Source organism: Rattus norvegicus (assembly GCF_036323735.1).
Source record: "Rattus norvegicus strain BN/NHsdMcwi chromosome Y unlocalized genomic scaffold, GRCr8 chrY_unlocalized_24, whole genome shotgun sequence".
Taxonomy (NCBI): domain Eukaryota; kingdom Metazoa; phylum Chordata; class Mammalia; order Rodentia; family Muridae; genus Rattus; species Rattus norvegicus.
Window position 1 is genome coordinate 535021 of NW_026947383.1, and position 23144 is coordinate 558164.

The following is a 23144-nucleotide window of genomic DNA, read 5'->3' on the forward strand; positions in this document are numbered from 1 at the left end:
CCCAGATTCTTACCTTATATTTGGTTGTGCATAATGTGACCACCATTTCATTATAACCAGGTTTAACCCAAACATATTCTCTGCCCCAAGAATCCATTTCTACTATATTGACATATTCAGCCATGTTCAGTTAAATTTAAGCACCGACCACACCAAAGTGAGGATTTATAAAATATCCATCAGAAACATGGGAAGAAATGCTACAAAAATAAATTTATAAAAATAAATAAACAAAAGGTCTTTTACTTGTTGTAACACAACATCTATCCATTTTCATTGTATTGATTGTTTCTGTGTATATTCACAAGCCAAGAAAATTGTATTTAAGCCAGGACACAACTTGTGAGATTTAGTTCTCTCTATTATATAGACTATGAAGACTAAACTTAGATATCAATGCTTAATAGAAAGCAATTTTACATGTTGTGTCATTTCACTTTCTCAGATTTTTTTTGTGTAATTGAAAAATATAGCTAAATCTTGTTATTTAATTTTTTCCCACTCCATTTCAACTTCTACTTTAATCCTGAGTAATAAGTCACAATGGGATCTGATTACATATATTGGCTCCATACGTATTTTTCGAAAAATTACAAGGCAAAGTTTTATATGTTGGAAAGTACACTTTTGGGAGTACATTATACTGGAAATTTAGTTCATCCTTTTTCATTAGATTTCTCTGAATGACTCTTATTTGCTAATTTGTTTTAAATTTTTAGGTAATGGTGTGTGTTTGTTTCTGTATGTGTGTGTGAGTGCCTGTGTGTGTACACATACATACATATATATATGTATATATATTTGATAATTCAAATATAATACCAGAGAAAGTTACTTTAGTGATATTGATAATTTATTGACGCAGTGAATTTTTGTATATGCTGTATATAAACTTGAAAATATTTTTTGTGTATTTTTTCAAAAGCAATTTTTAAATATGTATACTAGATCAAACATACTAATTGCAGTTTTAGCTTTTTCCACACTAATTTTTTCTCATTAGATGTCTAGAAAGAAATACATGGATGGATGAATCTTATCTTAACTCCAATTTTAGGTAGAATCAATGATATATCTTTCTTTTGCTCACCTTTAGTTCACAAATTATATATTTAATTTGCTCTATTTATATTAGAAACGTGTGCCACATTATATGTATAGGTATTCGTTGATAACTTCCTTCTGTCAACAAACATTAAAAATGAATGATTTATATACATTATTACGAAATCTAAGAACATTCAGTTTCTTCCATAATCAACTACAATAATGGATGAATATTAGAACCATTTCCTGATTGACGCGATTAACAAAAATTATTTGATGCACCATTCCTATAAACATACTACACTGGGGAAACAAGTCTTCACAGGATTAAGGGCTTTTCCTTCCAATCTTGCTGGACAGTGAATTTCACACATGTGGCTGGTATCGTGGGTTCCACATTCTGTACTCACTAGTGGGTTGTTTAATCCCCTGAATTTCTGGTGGGATCTTGTTGGTTGAAATTGTTGTTCTTCCTGGGGTTTTGCAAATCCCTTCATCTCATTAAGTATTTTTTCTAAAACCTCCATTGAAACCCCCTTGTTTAATCCAACAGTTAGCTGCAACCATCCTCATTTATATCAGTAGGGATCTGTCAGAGCCTCTCAGGAGACATCAATACCTGACTTCTATCAGCAAGGATTTGTTGGCATCACCAATAAAATCTGTATTGTGTGGATGCATATTGGATGGGTCCCTATGTGGGGCAGTCTCTGGTTGACCCTTTCTTCGTCCTGCTTAACTCTTTATCATTGTATTTCCTCTCATGAATATTTTGTTCTCTCTTCTTAGAAAGAATGAAGCATCCACATTTTGGACTTCCTTCTGCTTGGGCTTCATATGACCTGTGGATTCTTTCTTATGCATTCCACACTTTTGGGTTGATACACACTTCCAATTAGTTTATAGTATTTGTGTTCTTGCCTCACACAGAATGATAATTTCTAGTTCCATCCCTAGAATTTTCTGCGAACATTGTTTTTGATAGCTTAGAAGTACAGGTGTGTAAATGCACCACATTTCCTTTATCCATTACTCTGTTGAGGGATATCTGGGTTCTTTTCATCTTCTGGCAAATATGTATAATACATTTATATATATATATATATATATATACATTATATATTATATATATAATACAATATGTGTGTATATATATATATATATATATATATATATATATATATATATACATATTGTTGCTACCAACAAACAGCATCATATGTCCTTGTTATTTGTTGGAGCATCTTTTGGGTATATACCCATGAATTGGTTTTGCATCACCCTCATGTACTACGAATTTTGTGAGAAAATTCCAGACTGATTTCCAGAGTGGTTATACCAGCTTGCAATCCCACCAACATTGGAGGAGTCTTCCTCTTTATCAACATCCTTTTAGGAATCATTTGTCAACTGAATTTGTTTTTATCTTAACCATTCTGGTTGGTGTACTGTGGAATCCCAGGATTTTTTATCTTGTTTGTTTGTTTTTTTGGTTTGTTTTTTTGTTTTTTTGTTTTTGATTTCCACTTTCCTCATGGCTAAGGATGTTGATATTCCTCAGTTAAAAATTCGTTGTTTAGGAGTTGGGGATTTAGGTCAGCGGTAGAGCGCTTGCCTAGCAAGCACAAGGCGCTGGGTTCGATCAACAGGTCTGAAAAAAAGAAAAAAAAAAACGAATTCATTGTTTAGCTCTATACACCATTTTGAAAGGACTATTTGATTCCCTGTAACATAATTCCTTGAGTCTTTGTATAGATTGAATTTAGCCCTCTACCATATGTAGGATTGGAAAAGATCTTTTCTTAATTGGTTGGTTGCTCCTTTTTCCTAATGACAGTGCCCTTTGCCTTACAAAAGTTTTACAATTCTATGAATTTCCATTTGTCAAATCTTGATCTCAGAGCATAAGCCATTGGTTTTATATTCAGGAAATTTCCCCAGTGCCCAAGTTTTCGAACTCTTTCTCATTTTTATTCAATTAGTGTGAGGTTATATGGTTTTATGTGGAAATCCTTGATCCACTTTGACTTAAGCTTCGTACACAGTGATAAGAATTGATTGATTTCCCTTCTTCTACATGCTAATCTCCAGTCAAAACAGCACTGTTTGTTGAAAATGCTATCTATTATCCATGGATGCTTTTGGCGCCTTTGTCAAATATCAAGTTACTGGTGTGTGCCTTCATTTCTGGGTCTTCAATTCTATTCCATTGATCTGGGTATCTGTCTCTGTATCATAACCATTAAATTTTTATCATTATTTTTCTGTTGTACAGTTTGTGGTAAGGGATATTGATTCCCAAGGAAGTTCTTTTATTGTTGAGGATAGTTTTCTCTATCATGGTGTTTTTGTTATTCCAAATGAGTTTTCATATTGCTCTTTCTAAATCTATAAAGAATTGAGTTGGAATTTTTATGGCGATTGCCTTGAACATGTTGATCGCTTTTGGCAAGTTGTCGATATTGGCAATATTAACTCTACCAATCCATGAGCATGGAAAAACTTCCCATCTGAGATTGTCTTCAATTTTTTTCTTCACAGACTTGAAGTCCTTGTCATACAGACCTTTTACTTGCTTGGTTAGAATCACACTGAAGTATTTTTTTTTATTATTTTTGAATAATGTTGACGTCGTCATATCCCTAATTTCTTCTAAACCTGTTTATCCTTAAAATAGAGGAAGGGTACTGATTTGTTTGAGTTAATTTTATATCCAGCCACTTTCCTGAAGTTGTTTATTGGCAGAAGGAGTTCTCTGGTTGAATTTTTGGGGTCACTAAAATATACTATCGTATCATGTACGAATCGTGATATTTTGACTTCTTGAATTCCCTTTGTTCTCCTTTTGTTGTCTAATTTCTGTGAATAAGATTTCCAATACTATATTAAAGATGTAAGTTGAGATTGGGCAACCTTTTCTATTCCCTGATTTTTGTTGAATTGCTTCAAGGTTCTCTTGATTTAGGTTGATGTTGGCTACTCGTTTTTTTAATATTGCTTTTATTATTTTTATGTATGACCTTGAATTTATGATATGTACCAAATCTTTTAACATGAAGACGTATTGATTGTTTTCATTTTTGTCAGCATCTAAGTGACCATAGGTGTTTGCATTCATTTCTGGATTTCAAGGCTAGGATATCCGGTAAAACTTTCAATTACCATGAATGGAGAAACCAAGATGTTCCATGACAAAGCCAAATTTTCAAAATATCTTTTGACAAATCCAACCCTACATTGGATAATAGTTGGAAGCTTCCAACACAAGGAAGGAAACTACACCCTAGGAAAGAGTAGGGAATTAATCTTTCAACAAACCCAAAAGATGATAGACACAAACGTAATTTCATTTCTAACAATAAAAATAACAGGAAAAAACAATACATTTTATTTATTATCTCTTACCATCAATGGACTTAATTCTCCAATAAAAAGATATAAAATAAGGGATTGGATACATAAAGAGGACCGCATATTTTGCTGCATACAGGAAAAACTCCTTAGTTATACAGACAGTCACTATCTCAACGTAAAAGGCTGGAGAGAAATTCCAGGCAAATGGTCCCAAGAAACAAAGTGGAATAGCCTTTCTAACATTGAATAAAATTGACTTTCAACCAAAGATATCAAAAATGATAAGGAAGGACAAAATAATTGTAAAAAAAATAATACTAAGATGAACTATCAATTCCAAACAACTATGTTTCAAATGCTAGGGCACATAAATTCACAAAAGAAACATCACTAAAGCTCAAAGCTTATATTGTCTCGGACACAATAATAGTGGGAGACTTCAATACTCCACGTAGATCAATGGATCATTTTTGGAAACTGAAACTAAACTGATACAGTAAAAATAACAGAAATTATTATCCAAATGGATTTATCAGATATTGAAAGAACATTTCATCCTAAAACAATAGAACATACCTTTTTTTCTGCACCTCAAAGTAACTTCTCCAAACTTTCCCATATACTCAATAACTAAACAGGTCTCAATAGATAACAGAATATTCAAATAATCCCATGCACCTTATCAGATTACCATGGACTAGGGCTTGTCTTCAATACTTTCTTATTTTTATATTTGTTTTTATTATCGATATTTTCTTTATGTGGTATTTTTCAAACATCATCTTTCTTCATAGTTTGGCACTACACATTCCAGGTTGGGTTTAGCCTAGCAGTAATCCTTCCATTTTGCCTCTATTGTAGCAAGAGTGAGAGCTAAATTCCATTCTTGGTTATATACTACATTTTGAATGAACTCTTTGGGCACACAGTGCATTTAATGTTTTCCTCTTTACTTAAATATATATTTTTACTATCTCATCTTACAAATTTGTAGTTTGATAATGACATTTTTAATATCATGATTTCTGAATGGATCTTTTGATCTCATTTTGTTTATATTTTATCTCCATTTAAATGGATTTTTTTTTGTGAATACTTTCTGTCTTTAAGTGAGTTTGTGTCTTTAAGTGATTTTATTATTGTTTATCAATGACAAAATGCAATTTATTTACACCAGCAGCCATACAGGAAGGGGAACACAAGAGTTAGTTGGCTAATTGTATAGTATGGTTACTTATTCAAACATAAAAATCTCTGAAACAAAGGACAGTGATGAATTTCACACTATCCTCCCCCAAAGATCCCAGCATAAAATAATTCCCAGTAATGGCCTGAGGTCATGTGCTGTTGGGTAGTAGTTTATGGAAGAATAAACCCACTAACCACAGAAAATTTAAAAAGCACTTTCTTCCATACACACAGATACATAATAGGATTAGAGAGTGGAAAATAAAGTCAATTGAAGAAGATGTAAAGAAGTATGTTGTTACAAGAAAACGAGGACAAGGGAAGAATTTGAAACCACTTTCAACTATACAATGGTGAACATTTGTTCCCAAAAAGTAGTTTGTGTGCCAGAACAATAATAGCTGGACTGAACCACCTTTTATCTACACAGAGAGGGGAGCTAAGGCTCTAATGGGAACAATGAAGAGAGAAAACCAAAACAATAGCAAAAGGGGTATTAATATAAGCAATCCGTTAATGCAAACTACAACAGACATCTTTATGTTCTAACCAGAAATCGCAGGAAAACTAAAGTCATATTTCAGCGCCCTATCTGATAACAAGAGTGAGCAAGCCATGGTCTTTCTCGCTTTCATGTTTTTCAAGTACTTTACACAAGTAAGAATCTCAGACTCCTTTTTCCATGATTTACTAAAGGGTTTTATACGCCTCAATTTATTAAGTAATTATTTAAAAGCATATGTAGCTCCTGACAAGGTTTTATTAAAGTTCTCAAACTTCTTGGACTAAGATTCCAAAGTGTAAGTAGGTCCAACCCTGAGCTGTAAAACTATGACAAGGCAATAATAACAGGTATTTTCAAGGCCCAAGCACTATAGCACTGTACTATTGAGTACAGTGATCCAAATTAATTCAAACAAGAGAGAAGGAAGAAAAAGGGTTAGAAATGTTGTGAAGTATCAACACCTTCCTTGTGTATGTCAGCATTCGTGGTTCTGCAATAAGTCTTAAGAGGCAGTATCCAAGTAGCAATGGGAGGAAAGAACTCAGGAGAAGACAGGGAGATAAACTAGCATGGCAGGTGTATGTAAGAGAAAATGTAGACATGAACATGTCCCGTAATTTTGAAAAAAGATTTTTTCATTATTTTCTCATTCCAATCAAAACAGACATCCCTGAATGATTCTCTTGTAAGACTTCCATAAAAGAGTTAAAACAAAAACCAACATAAAAATTGAAAGTTTGAAAAGAAAAAAAACAAACAAACAAACTTGTGTATGTTTCAGAGCAGGATCACAGGGAAATGAGCTGAATCTTGTCAATATGAAACCTAGAGTGGCAAGCAGGACCTAGATTAAGAGCTGCAAGAGAAAGGCAGGGGAGCAGTGACAGGAACATGGCCAGGTCTGAGAGATAAGGCTGGTCCTTTACAGGGGCACAGAATGATGTAAGAAAACACTTCAAGTAAAGCAGCACCTTTCATTTCTGCTCACCTCAGTAATACCATCTTCCAATAACCCCCATTTAGGGAATAATACAGAAGAGTTATGGTATGTATGTCATTCACTTCCCATTTACTTTTAACCCTGCACCAAAGTCAGGAAATTACAAACTTTCTAACTTCCAAGAAAAAAAATACAGCCCCAGGTATAAGGAGGTCCTGAGGGCCAAGTGACAAACTGCAATATGTGAGAGTAGAGAAGGTGGAGACATCTCATTCAACATAGCAGAAGTGTGACGGCCCAAGCTAAGAAGGGAAAAGGCAACCATATCAGGTAAACCAGGTCTGCTTCTCATAACATTAAACTCGTTTGTATTATTCTTTCCTTTATAAAAAAATAATTTATTTGGACTTACATTCCAGAATATAAGAATCAGTGATGGATGATATCAGAGCAAAGATACACAGGCAGAGGTTGCTGAAAGATTACATCTCAGAACACAAGCGGAAGGTGGAGAAAACTGGATTGAAATAGCTTCAGTCCTTTAAACCTCAAAGCCTACCCCTAACTACATACCTCCTGCAACAAGGACATACCACCTAGTAAAATTGCAATTTTTGGCATTTTCATATTCTTAACTGTACTTAGTTCAAATCACTTTCCAGCTCAATCTTCATTTTGAATGAAGCTGATTTATCCTGCAATGTGGCTGTACCAACTTCACTTCCTAATATTGGCTTTCATCATGTGGATAATGGATGGTTCTGGATGCATAGGGGATGTTTTTATTCCTATATATTACTCCCTTTATGTACTATATGAGTAGTGACATTTCAATGAGTTTCATTTGGAGAAGGTATAAATGGTTGAGCTTACATATACGGTTTAAACCTCTATTGACATTTTTTAGAAAATATCAGGTATCCATTCTTTGTTAATAATTTCTTCTTTATATGATAAACAAACAATAAAATTTTAGTCAAATCAAAATAATTCTCTATATTTTAATATCCAAAGATACAGAAGAACATTAAGATAATGTGTAATATTAAATCAGCTGAACTGCATGTTCATTTAATTAAGAATAACCAGAATCATTGATAGGTTTATGGAACATATTATACGATCAAATACCAAAGCATTGAATATATAGTGGCAGAAGAAGAGGGTCATTTTATAGAATGTACCTTAATTTCAGATCCAGTATTTTCTTTCATGTAGCAAGAATTCAATTTAAATACTCTTCCTCAGTATTTTTCATCCTCTCATTGATTCTACTTTCAAAGCTCTATCCTATAACTCGCACGATTGTTAAATTTAAAACCAAGAACAGTACATGTGTCAATCATTTTCTGCCTTTCCTGATTTGTGTTTTATTCGGTTCAAAATGGTCATAATGTTTTGAAGTCATGAAGAATTTCTGGCTCATTTGATGAAAATTTTCTGAAAGCATATGTTATTCATACTTTTAAAATACTGTTGATATGCTAAATAGTAGTGGATATTATAGTTAAAAATCATCTGGATAAGGAATTTTTGCATGTATATCATATCACACTAAAATACTAAAGATAAAAAGTATAAGAGCTAGAATTTATTACTATTTTTACTCTTCTCGGGTTTGCAAATTTACAAAATCTAAGCAAATGACTTCTTTCGGTGAAATTCACATTCATGAGCTAATAAATTCTAATCAAACTGCTGTGTCAGCTCCCATAAACTTGGATTAAATTCTAATTGCAATCCAAAATGCTTGTAATAAGTAAATGGGCAAATACTTTGTCTGAATACACTAAATAAGCATGTAGTATAATCATAGGTTTCCTCTTAATTAAATATGAGGATATAACTTGAAAAAATACAGATATTAAAGTAAGTTTTTGTTATATAACAGCTAGTTATGGTCTGAGTAATGACTTAAATCACCAAACCATGAACAGTAAATAGGAATGTCTAGTGAGTTAGAGGTTCTTTCAAGCATCTTCAAGTAAATCGATCTAAAATAAATTCCTTGAAAATTCTCCTAAACCCACTTATCATGAAATATTTCACATCTTAGTAAATAACACCAACATCTTTTCATTTGCTCAAAAAAAAAAGACATTGGCTTTCTTTTCTTCCTGCCCACCCCAGCCTCATTCTACTACAAAACACATCAATTTCCAACATAGCTCTCTGATATGACTCTTTTTCATTATCATTGACACTACTTCCATATAGACTTCAAAAACTTCCTTCAAATCATTCTCTGTAACATTTCATAATACATAAGTAACCAGAGTCCCTTACTATATACATACAGAGTTAAACAAACTTATTTAAACCTACTCAATGATTTCTAATACATTTTCTGTAAATAAAAATTATATTTCTAATATTGTTTCTATATTCCCATATGTGACATTGCCTAAGCATCAGCTTTATTTGGACTGCTCTTCTATCTCTTAATCAATACAAACTTCTCTCATATGTACTTTTGGATATGTCAAGGTCTTCATCCTTTTATCGAACTTATATTTACTGTGATTTTGCCCAAAATATAGTTCAATTATGTTTCATTTTATTTAACTTAAATGTCACTTCCCTAAGAAAATCTCCATGACCTTTTTTCTAAAATAGATTCTTCAATTACTTGCATGATATTGACTCCAACATACTGATTTATGCATTCATTTCTTTCTTTTTCCTTGTGTATAAAGCAGTATTAATAAAAGAAAGTTCATAATACTTTTTATTCATTCCTAAACTATACCACTATTATGGAGCCTGGTACATTAATGGAGATTTATTTATTTATTTATTTATTGATTGATTGATTGCACGATTTAGTAAGTTGTAAAAAATAAACTTTATACTATTCTTCGTTTTAATGAATATGCATTCCATGCATTGGTTAAACCACCATGAAGTAATAATGTGAGTTCATAAATATATTACAATTCAATGAATTAAATGACATTGCCTAAACATTTTTATTTGTCAGCGATAGTCTATTTCATATTCAACAGCAATGCTTTGTTGACTGAGCAATTATCTCAGCTAGGAATACATTTGACATGAAAGAATAAGATACCTAATTTTAATTCATAGCACCCATTTAAAAATGCCAGGTGCAATTCATTTGTGGTCCCATCTCTGAAGATACAAAGAAATGATCATTCCTAGGGGCTGACTGGTCATGGAGTCAAATTTTATTTGTGAGCTGTTTCAGTGGAAGATTAAAAACCAAGAGGACATACAGCTGTGTTTCCAGAGCTGAACCTGTACCTCATCTCTCTGTGGCCAGACACCACCAGAAAATGGCTGGACTTCCAGGAGTGATGACACACTAAAGAGCACAAGAGAGATTAACACTCTTCAGAGGGAACTTCCTGGAGCCCTCAGAACCCAGGAACAGAGGTGCAGTCTGTTACAATATACTTTTGGTTTATATCTATTCCTTGTAGCTGATCCTGATCCACAGCTCTTGGTAGACAAGATCCTTCCAGAGAGATTTAGTGTCCCTCGAGTGCTGACCCACAGGCTTACCGGAGCTTCAATCCATTGTCAGAGACAGTAAAAACAGCTAACCCCAGAGATAATGAGATGGCGAGAGGGAAGTATAAAAGCCTAAACAACATAAACCAAGGCTACATGACATCATCAGAACCCAGTTTTCACACCAACGCAAGGTTAGGATATCCTCAACACAACAGAAAAGAAAAAGAAATATTTGTACTTCAAATCACTTAACATGATGAGGTTAAAGGATTTTAAGAAGGACATAAGTAACTCCATCAAAGAAAAAAAAACTCCATCCAACAGATGTAAAGAGATAGAAGCCCTTATAAAGGAAATGCAGAACTCCCTTAAAGAATTACAGGAGACAATAACCAAACTGGTGGAGGAAGTGAACAATCCATCAGGAAAAAAATATTTAAACAGAAAGAGCAACAACAACAACAACAAAAACAATATTAACAACAACAACAAAAAACACACAAAGAGAGACACTCTGGATATGGAAAACCTGGGAAAGAGATTAGGAGTCAAGAATGCAAGCATCAAACAAAAGAATATAAAAGATAGAAAAGATTATCACGGTCAGAAGGTACCAAAGAAAACATTGACACAACTGTCAAAAATGCAAAACACAAAAAACTCCTAACCCAAAACATCCCAGAAGTCCCAGAGAAAATGAGAAGACAAAACCTAAGGATTATAGGTATAGAAAAGAATGAAGACTCCCACCTTGAAGGGCCAGTAAATATCTTCAACAAAATTATACTAGAAATCTTCCCTAACCTAAAGATAGAGACAACCTTAACCATATGAAAAGAATAAAGTACTCCAAAAAAATTGGACAAGAAAAGAAATTTCTACCATCACATAATAGTCAAAATATAAAGTGCACAAATCAAAGAAAAAATATTAAAAGCAGTAAGGGAAAAAGTTCAAGTAACATAAAAAGGCAAACCTATCAGAATTCCACCAGTCTTCATAAAAGACACTATGAAAGTTAGCAGATCTTGGGCATACATCACACAAATCCTAAAAGAACAAAAATGGCACCCCAGGCTACTATAAAATCTCTCAACTACATAGATGGAGATACCAAGATATGCCATGTAAATAGCAAATTTACAAAAAATATTTCCATTAATCCAGTCCTTCAAAAGATAGTAGATCCAAAATTCCAGCACAATTTGGGAAACTACACCCCACACAAAGCACGAAAATAATCTACTTTTAAAAAACACAAAAGAAGTTAAATAAGATAGCCACAGAAACATAATTTGACATCTAACAAAAAAAAATAGAAAAAAGCAACAATTGTTCCCAAATACACTAAACATCAAAGGACTCAATTCTACATAAAAAGACAAACACTAACTGAATATATATATATATATATATATATATATATATATATATATATATATATATCATTTTGATGCATGAACTGAACACAATTCAATGACAAAGACAAATGCTTCCTCAGAGTGAAAGGCAGTAAAACAATTTTTCAGCAAATGTTCCCAAGAAAGAACCTGACGTAACCATTCTAGTATCAAATGAAAAAGACTTTCAAGCAAAAGTTATTTAAAAAGGTAATAAAGGACATTTCATACTCACCAAACGAAAAATATACCAAGAAAAACTCAATACTGAATAACTATGCTACAAATTGAAGGGCATACACATTTGTCAAAGAAACTTTACTAAAGCTCAAAACATATATTATATCATAAACAATAATAGTTGGACATTTCAATACACCACTCTCATAAATAGACAGATCATGGAAAGAGAAACTAAGCAAAGACACAAAGAAACTAACAAGGTATGAACCAAATGTATTTAACAAATATCAATACAACATTTCATCTTAAAAAATAATATACCTCCTCATGGGCCAGCCCTAAGATTGATCTTCTTTCTCCTGTTGGTTCTTCTTGAGGCAGCTGAGGAGGAAGAGTGTTAGCGGAGGGTGAGACTTTGTCTTACGATATATGTGGTCAGTTTTTGTCTTTCAAGATATTTCTGGTTGCTGTATGATAATATGTTTACTTATCTAAGTCTAAGTTACTATGTTACTGTACCTGATTTACTTATCTATGTCTCAGTCACTATGCTTTGCTACTGTAACTGGTCTGCCGTCTGAGACCAGAAACTGCAGTCTCTGGCACTTACCACCTCATTCTAAAACAGCAGGAGATAAAGTAGAGGATTACTTGCTGGAGCCTTTTCCCTTTTGTCCTTATGCTTCTTGCTTGTCAGGCTAGGGAGAAGCTTGGAGCAATAAACTTCTACTAAACCATGAGAAGTGCATAGCAATTACAGAAGTAAAACTTTTACATAGTCAAATATGCATAAACATAATTTCACACCTGGATTCAATAAACGTGCATTGATACATTTCCTCTCAAATTCAGCTGGGCCCAACTTACATGCAATCTCACAATTACATTCTTACACACAAAAACTCATAATTACATACTTACACAGACATCCATACTTACATATGCATATTGAGCAAAAGACCAAGGAGCAGTGCAGAAAGATGGACTCCAATCTTTATTTCAGAGAGAAAGAAATCGCTTCTACACTTTTAATGCTAAGTTTATTCATCCCAAGTTTGTAAGAGAAAAGACTTCTTCCTTTTAACAAGACTAAGCCTGCATTAGTACTAAGAAATGACCTTTTCTGTCCCATGGTAAGGACAAACCTGCCTGCACCTTCTTTTCTTTCCAGCTTCTTCTTTTTTCCTCTTTTCTTCTGCATTCTGCTGATTGCTCTCTTATGTTACATAAGTTATTCCTCTCTACATTTCTTCTCAGCCCAGATCTTTTTGTATCAGCTCTACTTAGCTCAGTTCTCCTTATCTCAAACCGGACTTTTCAGCTCAGCCACTATCGAGCCCAGTCCATCTGTCTCTGTCCTTCCAGTTCAGACCTTCTGTCTCAGTCCTTCTGTGTGTCTTCTCTTTGTCCTCAGCACCTAAACATCTTTCAGAATACATGATCACGTGTTACAATGATTATCACTATTTCATATGAAAGATCAAAGCATAAATTGATATACAATTTTACAACCGAGAATGTTTACGTGAATATCCATCAGGAGTAATTATCTGGCTAAACCTTCATCACCAGTGTCAGCTCTACAGGTTCACTGAATATCCAAAACCATAGTTGATAGAGAAGTTATTTACAGATAAACCCAGTCAATATCTTATCCTCTGTCCTTGCACCTGTAACAAATCATTTGTTCTCTTTTTATGTCTCTTGATAACTGTTTTGCAACCTCTTGGAATGTGTCCTAAGTAGGGGAAAGACTGTTTACTATCTCAGAACTACTAACTGGTGATACCTGGGAGACTGGCAGAGTTGTCACTGCAATTTTGACTATTAGAAAGAGACTTATAGAAGTCCCATTATAAAAAGCTAAATGACCATTGATATAATATTAGGAATTATTGTAGGATCATTATTAAGACTAAAGATTCATCTATTTGTCTCTATAGCATCACTGTGGGACAGTACAACTTTGTGGCCTGCAGAGATCTGCTCCAAATGTGTGTGATCTTACTCAAGGATTGTTATATATATCTAATAATAACAACAGGAATAGCACTTCAATAGCAGGAAACTTTCCCAAAATGAATCCCTTACAGCCTTGCTTAATAAGGGCAAACCAGTTGTGGATTATAAAATAATCCGAGGCTGTCCATCTGAGGATGATCACCTGCTAGTTTTTAGCTTGTCCTGTTATGGCTCCTGACACTTTATTCTCAGTCCTACATGGTACCTTCTCCAAAACTGAAATTATGATCCATCACAAAACCGGCATAAGCAGATACAAGAAGATAGAATTAATCCCATTCATCCTATGAGATCACTACAGACTAAGAATGGTCTTCAATAACAACAAGAACAACCAAAGACCCACACATACATGGTACCTGAAGAATGATTTACTCGATGAGAACTAGTTCAAGGAAGAAATAAAGAAAAAAAAGTAAAGACTTTTTAGAATTTAATGACAATGAAGGCATAACTTGGGAACACAAAAGAAAAAAAAAAAACAATGCTAAGAGGAAAACTCATAGCTATGAGAGATTCCACAAAGAAACAGGAGCTCTGGTACACTAGCAGTTTGACAGAACACCTGAAATCTCAGAACCAATAAAAACCCAAATGCAACAAAAGGACTAGAGAGCAGGAAATAATCAAACTCCGTACTGAAATCAACCAAGTAGAAAGAAAAGGAATTATGGCATTTTTTTTTTTTGCATATGGGGTCTTGAGCCTCTTCAGCTCTTTCAAGCCATTCTCTGATTCCTTCAGCTGGGATCCCTTTCTCAGTTCAGTGGTTTGCTGCTGGCATTTGCCTAAGTATTTGCCATACTCTGGCTTTGTCTCTCAGTAGAGATCTACATTCAGTTTCTGTTGGCCTGCACTTCCTTGCTGCTTCATCCGTTTTATCTAGATTGGTTGCTGTATATGTATGGGCCACATGTGGGGCACGCTCTGAATGGGTATTCCTTCAGCCTCTGTAAACTTTGCCTCCCTATTCTCTGACAAGGGTATTCTTGTTACCATTTTAAAGAAGGTGGGAAGGATTCACATTTTGGTCATCCTTCTTGAGATTCATTAGTTCTGTGCATCTAGGGTAATTCAAGCATTTGCGCTAATAGCCTCTTATCAATGAGGGTATGCCATGTGTGTTTTACTGTGATCGGTTTACCTCACTCAGGATGATATTTTCTGGTTCCATCCATTTGCCTATGAATTTCAGAAAGGCATTGCTTTTGATAGCCGAGTAATATTCCATTTTGAAGATGTACTACATTTTCTGTATCCATTCCTCTATTGAAGGAATCTGGATTCTTTCCAGCTTCTGGCTATTATAAATAATGCTGCTATGAACATAGTGAATCATGTGTCTTTTTTATATGTTGGAGCATCTTTTCGGTATATGCCCAAGAAAGATATACCTGGTTCTTCAGTTAGTTCAATGTCCAATTTTCTGAGGAACCTCCAGATTGATTTCCAAAATGGTTGTACCAGTCTGCAATCCCACCAACAATGGAGGAGTGTTCCTCTTTCTCCACATCCTCGCCAGCATCTGCTCTCACCTGAGTTTTCATCTTATCCATCCTGACTGGTATGAGGTAGAATCTCAGGGTTGTTTTGTTTTGCATTTCCCTTTTGACTAAAGATGTTGAACATTTATTTAGGTGTTTCTCTGCCATTCTAAATTCTTCAGCTGTTAATTCTTTGTTTTGCTCTGAACTCCATTTTTCAATAGGGTTATTTGTTTCCCTTTAGTCTGACTTCATGAGTTCTTTGTATATTTTGGATATAAAACCTCTATCTGCTGTAGGATTGTAAAGATCTTTCTCCAATCTGTTGGTTGCTATTTTGTCCTAACAACAGTGTCCTCTGCCATACAGAAGCTTTGCAGTTTTATGAGATCACATTTGTCAATTCTTGATCTTAGAGCATGAGCCATTGGTGTTTTGTTAAGGAAATTTTCTTCAGTGCCCATGTGTTCGAGATGATTCCCCAATGTTCTTCTATTAGTTTGAGTGTATCTGGTTTGATGTGGAGGTAATTGATGCAGTTGGAGTTATGCTTTCTACAGGGCAGTAAGAATGGATTAATTTGCATTTTTCTACATGCTGACCTCCTGTTGAACCAGCACCATTTTCTGAAAATGCTATCTTTTTTCCCATTGGATGGTTTTGGCACCTTTCTTAAAAATTAAGTGATCATGGGTGTGTGGTTTCATTTCTGGGTCTTCAGTTCTATTCCACTGGTCTATTTGGCTGCCTCTGTCTCAATGCCATACAGTTTTTATCACTATTGCTCTGTAATACTGCTTGAGTTCATGGATAATGATTCCCAAGGAAGTCCATTATTGTTGAGGACAGTTTTAGCTATTCTGTGTGTTTTGTTATTCCAGATGAATTTATGAACTTTTCTGTCCAACTCTATGAAGAATTGGATTGGAATTTTGATGGGGATTGGAATGAATCTTTAGGTTGCTTTTGGTACAATGGCCATTTTTATTCTATTAATCCTGTCAGGACATGTACATGGGAGATCTTTCCATCTTCTGAAATCTCCTTCACTTTCTTCAGAGACTTGAGGTTCTGCTCATATGCTCATATCTTTTATTTGCTCGGATAAAGTCACCCCAAGATATTTTATATTATTTGAGGCAATTGTGAAGGGTGTCATATCCCTAGTTTCTTTCTCTGCTTGTTTAGCTTTTGTGCAGAGTTATTTTTATACCCAGCCACTTTGCTGAAATTGTTTATCAGGCTTAGTAATTCTCTTGTGGAACTTTTGGGGTCACTAAGTATACTATCATATCAACTACAAACAGTGCTATTTTGACTTCTTCCTTTCCAATCAATATCCCTTTGACCTCCTTCAGTGTGTGCTTGCTCTGGCTAAGATGTCTAGAACTATATTGAATAAGTTGTGAGAGAGTGGGCAGCCTTGTCTAGTCCCTGATTTCAGTGTGATTGTTTTAAGTTTCTCTCCACTTAGTTTAATGTTAACTACACATTTGCTATATATGTTTAGGTGTGGGCCTTAAATTCCTGTACTTTCAAGGACTTTTATCATGAAGTGATGTTGAAGTTTGTCAAAATCTTTCTCAGCATCTAATGAAGGATCATATGGTTTTTATCTTTAAGTTTGTTATATAGTGGTTACGTTGTTTGTTTTCTGTATATTAAAGCATCCCAGCAAGCCTGGGATGAATCCTACTTAATCATAGTGGATGATTGTTTAATGTGTTGTAAGATTAGGTTTGTAAGAATTTCATTGAGTATTTTTGTGTCGATATTGATAAGAAAATTCGTCTGACGATCTCTTTCTTTTTTGGGTCTTTATGTGTTTTAGTGATTAGAGTATTTGTGGCTTCATGAAAGCAATTAGGTAGTACTCCATCTGTTTCAATTTTATTAAAGAGTTTGAACAGTATTGTTATGTTATTTTCAATGAATTTTGGATGGATATCTGCACTAAACCAATCTGATCATGGACTCTTTTGTTGGGAGAGTTTTGGTGATTGCTTGTATTCCTTTGGGAGTTATGGGTTGTTTAAATGGTTTACTTTTCCTGATTTAGCTTTGGCACCTTGTATTTGTCTAGAAAGTAGTCCTTTTTCACCAGATTTTCAAGTTTTGTTGAACCTAGGTTTTTGTAGTACAATGATTTTTTTTTAATTTCCTCTGATTCTGCTGTAATGTCTCCCTTTTTAATATTTGATTTTGTTAATTTGGACACACTCTCTGTTTCCTCCTGTTAGTCTGGTTACGGGTTAATGTATCCTGTTGATTTTCTCAGAGAATCAGGTATTGGTTCTGTTGATTCCTTGTATTGTCACTGTTCTTTTTTCTACTTGGTTGATTTCAGCACTGAGTTTGATTATTTCCTGCCTTCTCCTACTCCTGCATGTATTAGCTTCTTTTTGTTCTAGAGGTTTTAGGTGTGCTGTCAAGCTACTGATGGATAGTCTCTCCTGTTTCTTTCTCCAGGCACTCAGAGCTATGAGTTTTCCTCTTACCACAGCTTTCATTGTGTTCCAAGAGTTTGGTATATTGTACCTTCTTTTTCATTGAATTATAAGAAGTCTTTAATTTCTTACTTTAATTTTTCCTTGACCAAGTTATAATTGAGTAGAGCATTATTCAACTTCCATGTATATGTGGGTGTTCTTTCCCGATTGTTATTGAAGGACAGCCTAAGCCCATTGTAGTCTGGTAGAGTGCATGGAATTATTTCTATATTTCCATATCCTTTGAGGCCTGCTTTTTGACTGATTATATGATCAATGTTGGAGAAAGTGCCATGAAAGGCTGAGAAGAAGTTAAATCCTTTTGTTTTGGATGGAATGTTCTCTAAATATCTCTTAAGTCCATTTGGTTTAATCCTTCTGTTAGTCTGTCTATGTCTCTGTTTAATTTCTCTTTCCGTGATCTGTCTGGTGGTGAGAATAGGGTGTTGAAATCTCGTACTCTTATTATTCGTGCTGCTATATGTTCTTTTAACTTTGGTAAGATTTCTTTCATGTATGCAGGTGCCCTTTTATTTTGAGCATAGATATTTATGATTTCAAGTTCATCTTGGTGGATTTTTCCTTTGATGAATATAAAGTGTCCTTCCTTATGCTTTTTGATGACTTTTGGTTGAAAGTCAATTTTATATGATATTAAAATGGATACTCCAGCTTGCTTCTTCAGATCATTTGCTTGGAAAGATATTTTCCAGCCTTTTACTCTGAGGTAGTGTCTGTCTTTGTCTCTAATGTGTGTCCTGTAGTGCAAAATGCTTTGTCCTCATTACATATCCAGTGTGTCAATCTGTGTATTTTTAGTGGGGAATTGAGTCCATTGATGTTGAGAGATATTAAGGAATAGCGATGATCACTTTCTCTTATTTTCATAATTGGAGGATAGTTAATGTTTGTGTGCTTCCCTTCTCTTTATTTTGTTGTGAAAAGATTAATTCTTGCTTTATGATTTTACTTGCCTCCTTGTTTTGGGATTTGCCAGTTAGTGTCCTTTGTATTACTGGATATTTAGAAAGATATTGTGTAAATTTGGGTTTGTCATGGAATATCTTGGTTTCTCCATCTATGTTAATAGAGAATTTTGCTGGATAAAGTAGCCAAGGATGGCGTTTCTGTTCTCTTAGGGTCTGTATGATATCTGTCCAGGATCTTCCGGGTTTCATAGTCTCTAGTGAAAATTCTGGTGTAATTCTGATAGGTTTGCCTTTATATGTTATTTATACATATACTTACTGCTTTTAATATTTTTATTTGTTTTGTGTATTTGGTGTTTTAACTATTATGTGATGGGAGGGTCTCCTTTTCTGGTCCAATCTATTTGTAGTTCTGTAGGCTTTGTGTATGTTTATGGGCATCTCTTTCTTCGGATTAGGGAAGTTTTATTCTATAATTTTGTGGAAGATATTACTGTCCCTTGATGTTAGCAGTCTTCACCCTCTTCTATACCTGTTATCCTTAGGTTTGATCTTCTTGTTGTGTCCTTGATTTCCTGTGTTTTGGGCTAGGGGTTTTTTGTTTTTTATCTTTGACAGTTGTGTCAATGTTTTCTAAGGAATCTTCTGCTCCTTAGATTATGTCTTTCATCTCTTTTATCCTGTTGGTGACGCTCACATCTATGACTCCTGGTCTCTTTTCTAGGTCTTCCATCTCCAGGGTTGTCTTCCTTTGTGCTTTCTTTATAGTTTCTTTTTCCATTTTTAACTCCTGGATTTTTTTGTTCATTTTCATTTCCTGTTTTTTTTTTTTTTGTTTTGTTTTTTGTTTTTTGTTTTTCCATTAGTTCTTTAAGGTACTTTTGTGTTCCCTCTTTCTGGGATTCTATTTGTTTACTTCTTCTTCCATTTTTACTAAATTGGGTATTTATTTGCATTTCAATTGTTTTTATCTTTCCTGTCCACACGCCTAAATTCTTCCCCTCACCTTTTATAGTGGTTGTCCCCTCCATATTGATATCCCCTTCCTTACTGTCCCAGACAACCAAATATCAAAACTTTTATAATTGGTTAGAGAGCCAAACCAAGAATTCTCAACTGAGGTATCTCAATAGCTGAGAAAGACATCAAGAAATGTTCAGCATCCATAGTTATCAGAAAAAGGCAAATCAAAATGAGCCAGAGATTCTATATTACACCAATCAGAATGACTAAGATAAAAAAACTGATGCAGTAGCAGAGTAGGCTACGATGTAGACAAAGTGGAACACTACTCCACTTTGGATATAAATGTGGAGGTTCAGAGAAAATTGTAAATAGCTTTACCTGAAGACCCAGCTTTACCACTCACTTCAACACATATACACAAACTTGATCCACATACAACAAGACATGTGGTTGAACAGGTTCACAGCAGCCTTACTTACAATAGTCGAATGCTGGAAACAAGTGTGATTTAACTCAACTCCACTGAGGAATAAATAGAGAAAACAAATGTGCTTTATTTAAACAAAGGAACACTACTCAGGTATTAAAAATGAGGACACCAAGAACTTTGTAGGCAAAGGGATGTAGCTGGAAATTAGTGAAGTAACAGAGATCAAAAAGGAAATAACATGGGATGAACTTAGTGACAAGCCGATTTTACCCCATATCTCAGAATGCCCACTATACAGAGCATTTATCACCTGAAGGGTAACATGTTAGAAGGTCAAATTGTGGATGCTTGCAACCAACTTAGAAGGGAGAACAAAATAATCATGAAAGGCAGAGGGATGGGGACTTATTTATAGGTAGAGAATGATGGACAAAGTGAGGTTAGTTGCAACAATGAAAAGAGAAACGAGAGGATTCCAGAGGAAAAGTGGAATAAATGACAATAAGTATATCAGTGGTGGGTGGTGAACTTGGGTATCCCCAGGAAAGTTCCAGGTGCCAGAGATGCAAGAGGTTCCCATAAACCTAATGGGATAATGGTAGTTGAAATACCAAGCAGCAAAGAGGTAGAACCACTAGAGACTGCCTCCGATAGCTAGACATGCACACCTGTGAAGGAATGGTGTTGCACACACAGTTCAAAATCTTTATCCTATAAATATCCAAGGCCTACAAAAATGCAAATACAAAAACAGAGCAAAGACTGAAAGGAAGACCCTTAGGAGACCTCCCCACCATAAGAACCATTCAATCCACAGACTCTAAATCCTGGCCTTATTACTGATTTCAAGATGTGCTTGCAGATAATACCCTAATATGTCTGTCCTCTGAGGGGCTCCACCATCACCTGACCGTGACAGATGTAGATACAGCTAACCTTTTGAAAGAACCTGACAGCCAGAAATGAAGAGTAAGGGGAATGTCTGAAGGATCTGAAGGGGATTGAGCCTAAAATGAATAACAACAGGATCATTAAGTTTACACTTTCGGGGCTCAGGAAATTTATTACCAAATAGAATATACTTGGGTCAGTCATAGGGTTCTGCTACATAGGTCGTAGAGCATATGGAGAAGACAACTGCCTCATTTGCCATATCTGGGAAGGGAGACAATTGGTCCTGTGGAGACATCATATCCCAGAGAAGGGGGATGTTGGAGGGCTAAAGTGAAGTGGCAAGGAGACGGGGGAGCACCATATTAGAAATGCAAAGGATCAGAATGGGGATTCAAGAAAAATACCAGTTTGAGCAATGACATTCAAAATATAAAAAAACGAAGAGATTATTTTACACACATACTGTTTATAATATAAGATATTTATGTTTACAATAGAGATGTTCACATCTGTTCTCCTTAAGGATTATATAGTCATTATCTGTACTGTTTCAGGTTTACTGAAAGTTGAAATCCATAATTTTCATAAATTACTTAGTATTGAAATTTCACAAAGATAAACAAAATTAAAGTTTTATCTTTTGTCCTTATAGCTATAAATCTTTAGTTACCTCGATGTTAAATTAAAAAAAAAACAAACATATTTTGTATTTCTATCCCATTAGGTTTCCATTCCATGCCTCAAATGTCTCTCAGTCTTTGCTGTACTTCTCTATATTCCCTCCATTGTCGCCCTCTGTTTCTTCACATTTGACATTCCTGTTCCTGACTGTGTCCCTCAGCAATCCATAAGTTCATTTGTACTTCCCAAAATGGAGACAGTCTGGACCATGTCCCTTGACACTTACACTAAACTGGTCATACAGATACACAGTTTGGAGAATTAACATTCAGATTATAGCGAATTTGTATCCCATTTTTCCTTTTTGATCTGGATTACCTCATTTATGATGACTTTTACAAGATCCATTCCTGTCCTGAAAATTCCATGCTTTCCTTATTCCGATCTGTAAAAGCATCCATTTTTTTTTTATGTCTTCATTTGTTAAGGAAGAACTTGAATATTTTCACATTATGAAGGGTCTACATACTAGGATGAATCAACATTTGGATTTATACCCTCGAGTTATATCATTAGGTGTATCCATTTCCATATTCCTGAAGAATCATCATATTGGTTTCAAAAGTTGTTATAGAATTTTGCCTTCCCACCAGGAGAATAGGAATGCTCCCCTCTCTCCATAATACAGTAAAGATCAGTTGGCTCATGTGTTATTAACCAAGGTTTTCTGAAGGGGATGAAAAAATCTCAGAATAATTTTGATTTGCTTTTCCATAATGTATAAGGATTATACATATTTGCCATTAGATTCTTTTTGATTTGAGTTCTTCAATTGTGAATTTTTTGTTTAGATATGTAGCCCAATTTAATTATTTTTCCTTGATATATAGTTCTTTAGTTTTTTATTTTGGTTTATAGAAGCTCATTGCTCAACGTGTACATGTAAACAATGCTTAGTATTTTTGAAAATAGACACTTTAATTTAAATTTGCTAAGGTCAAATCATATAATGTGCTCCCATTAAACTCACAGAATTGGCAGATCTGTTGTAGCTTAGAAAATTCATTAAGGTCACTTTATGAAACATTCCTATATCATAAAACATAATCTATGTACATATAATTGTAGAATATGCTTTAATTGTTTAAATTTTTGAGAATTTCCACCAAAGTATTTTGAGGACAATTTACCCATTTATTTTGTCAACATCACTCT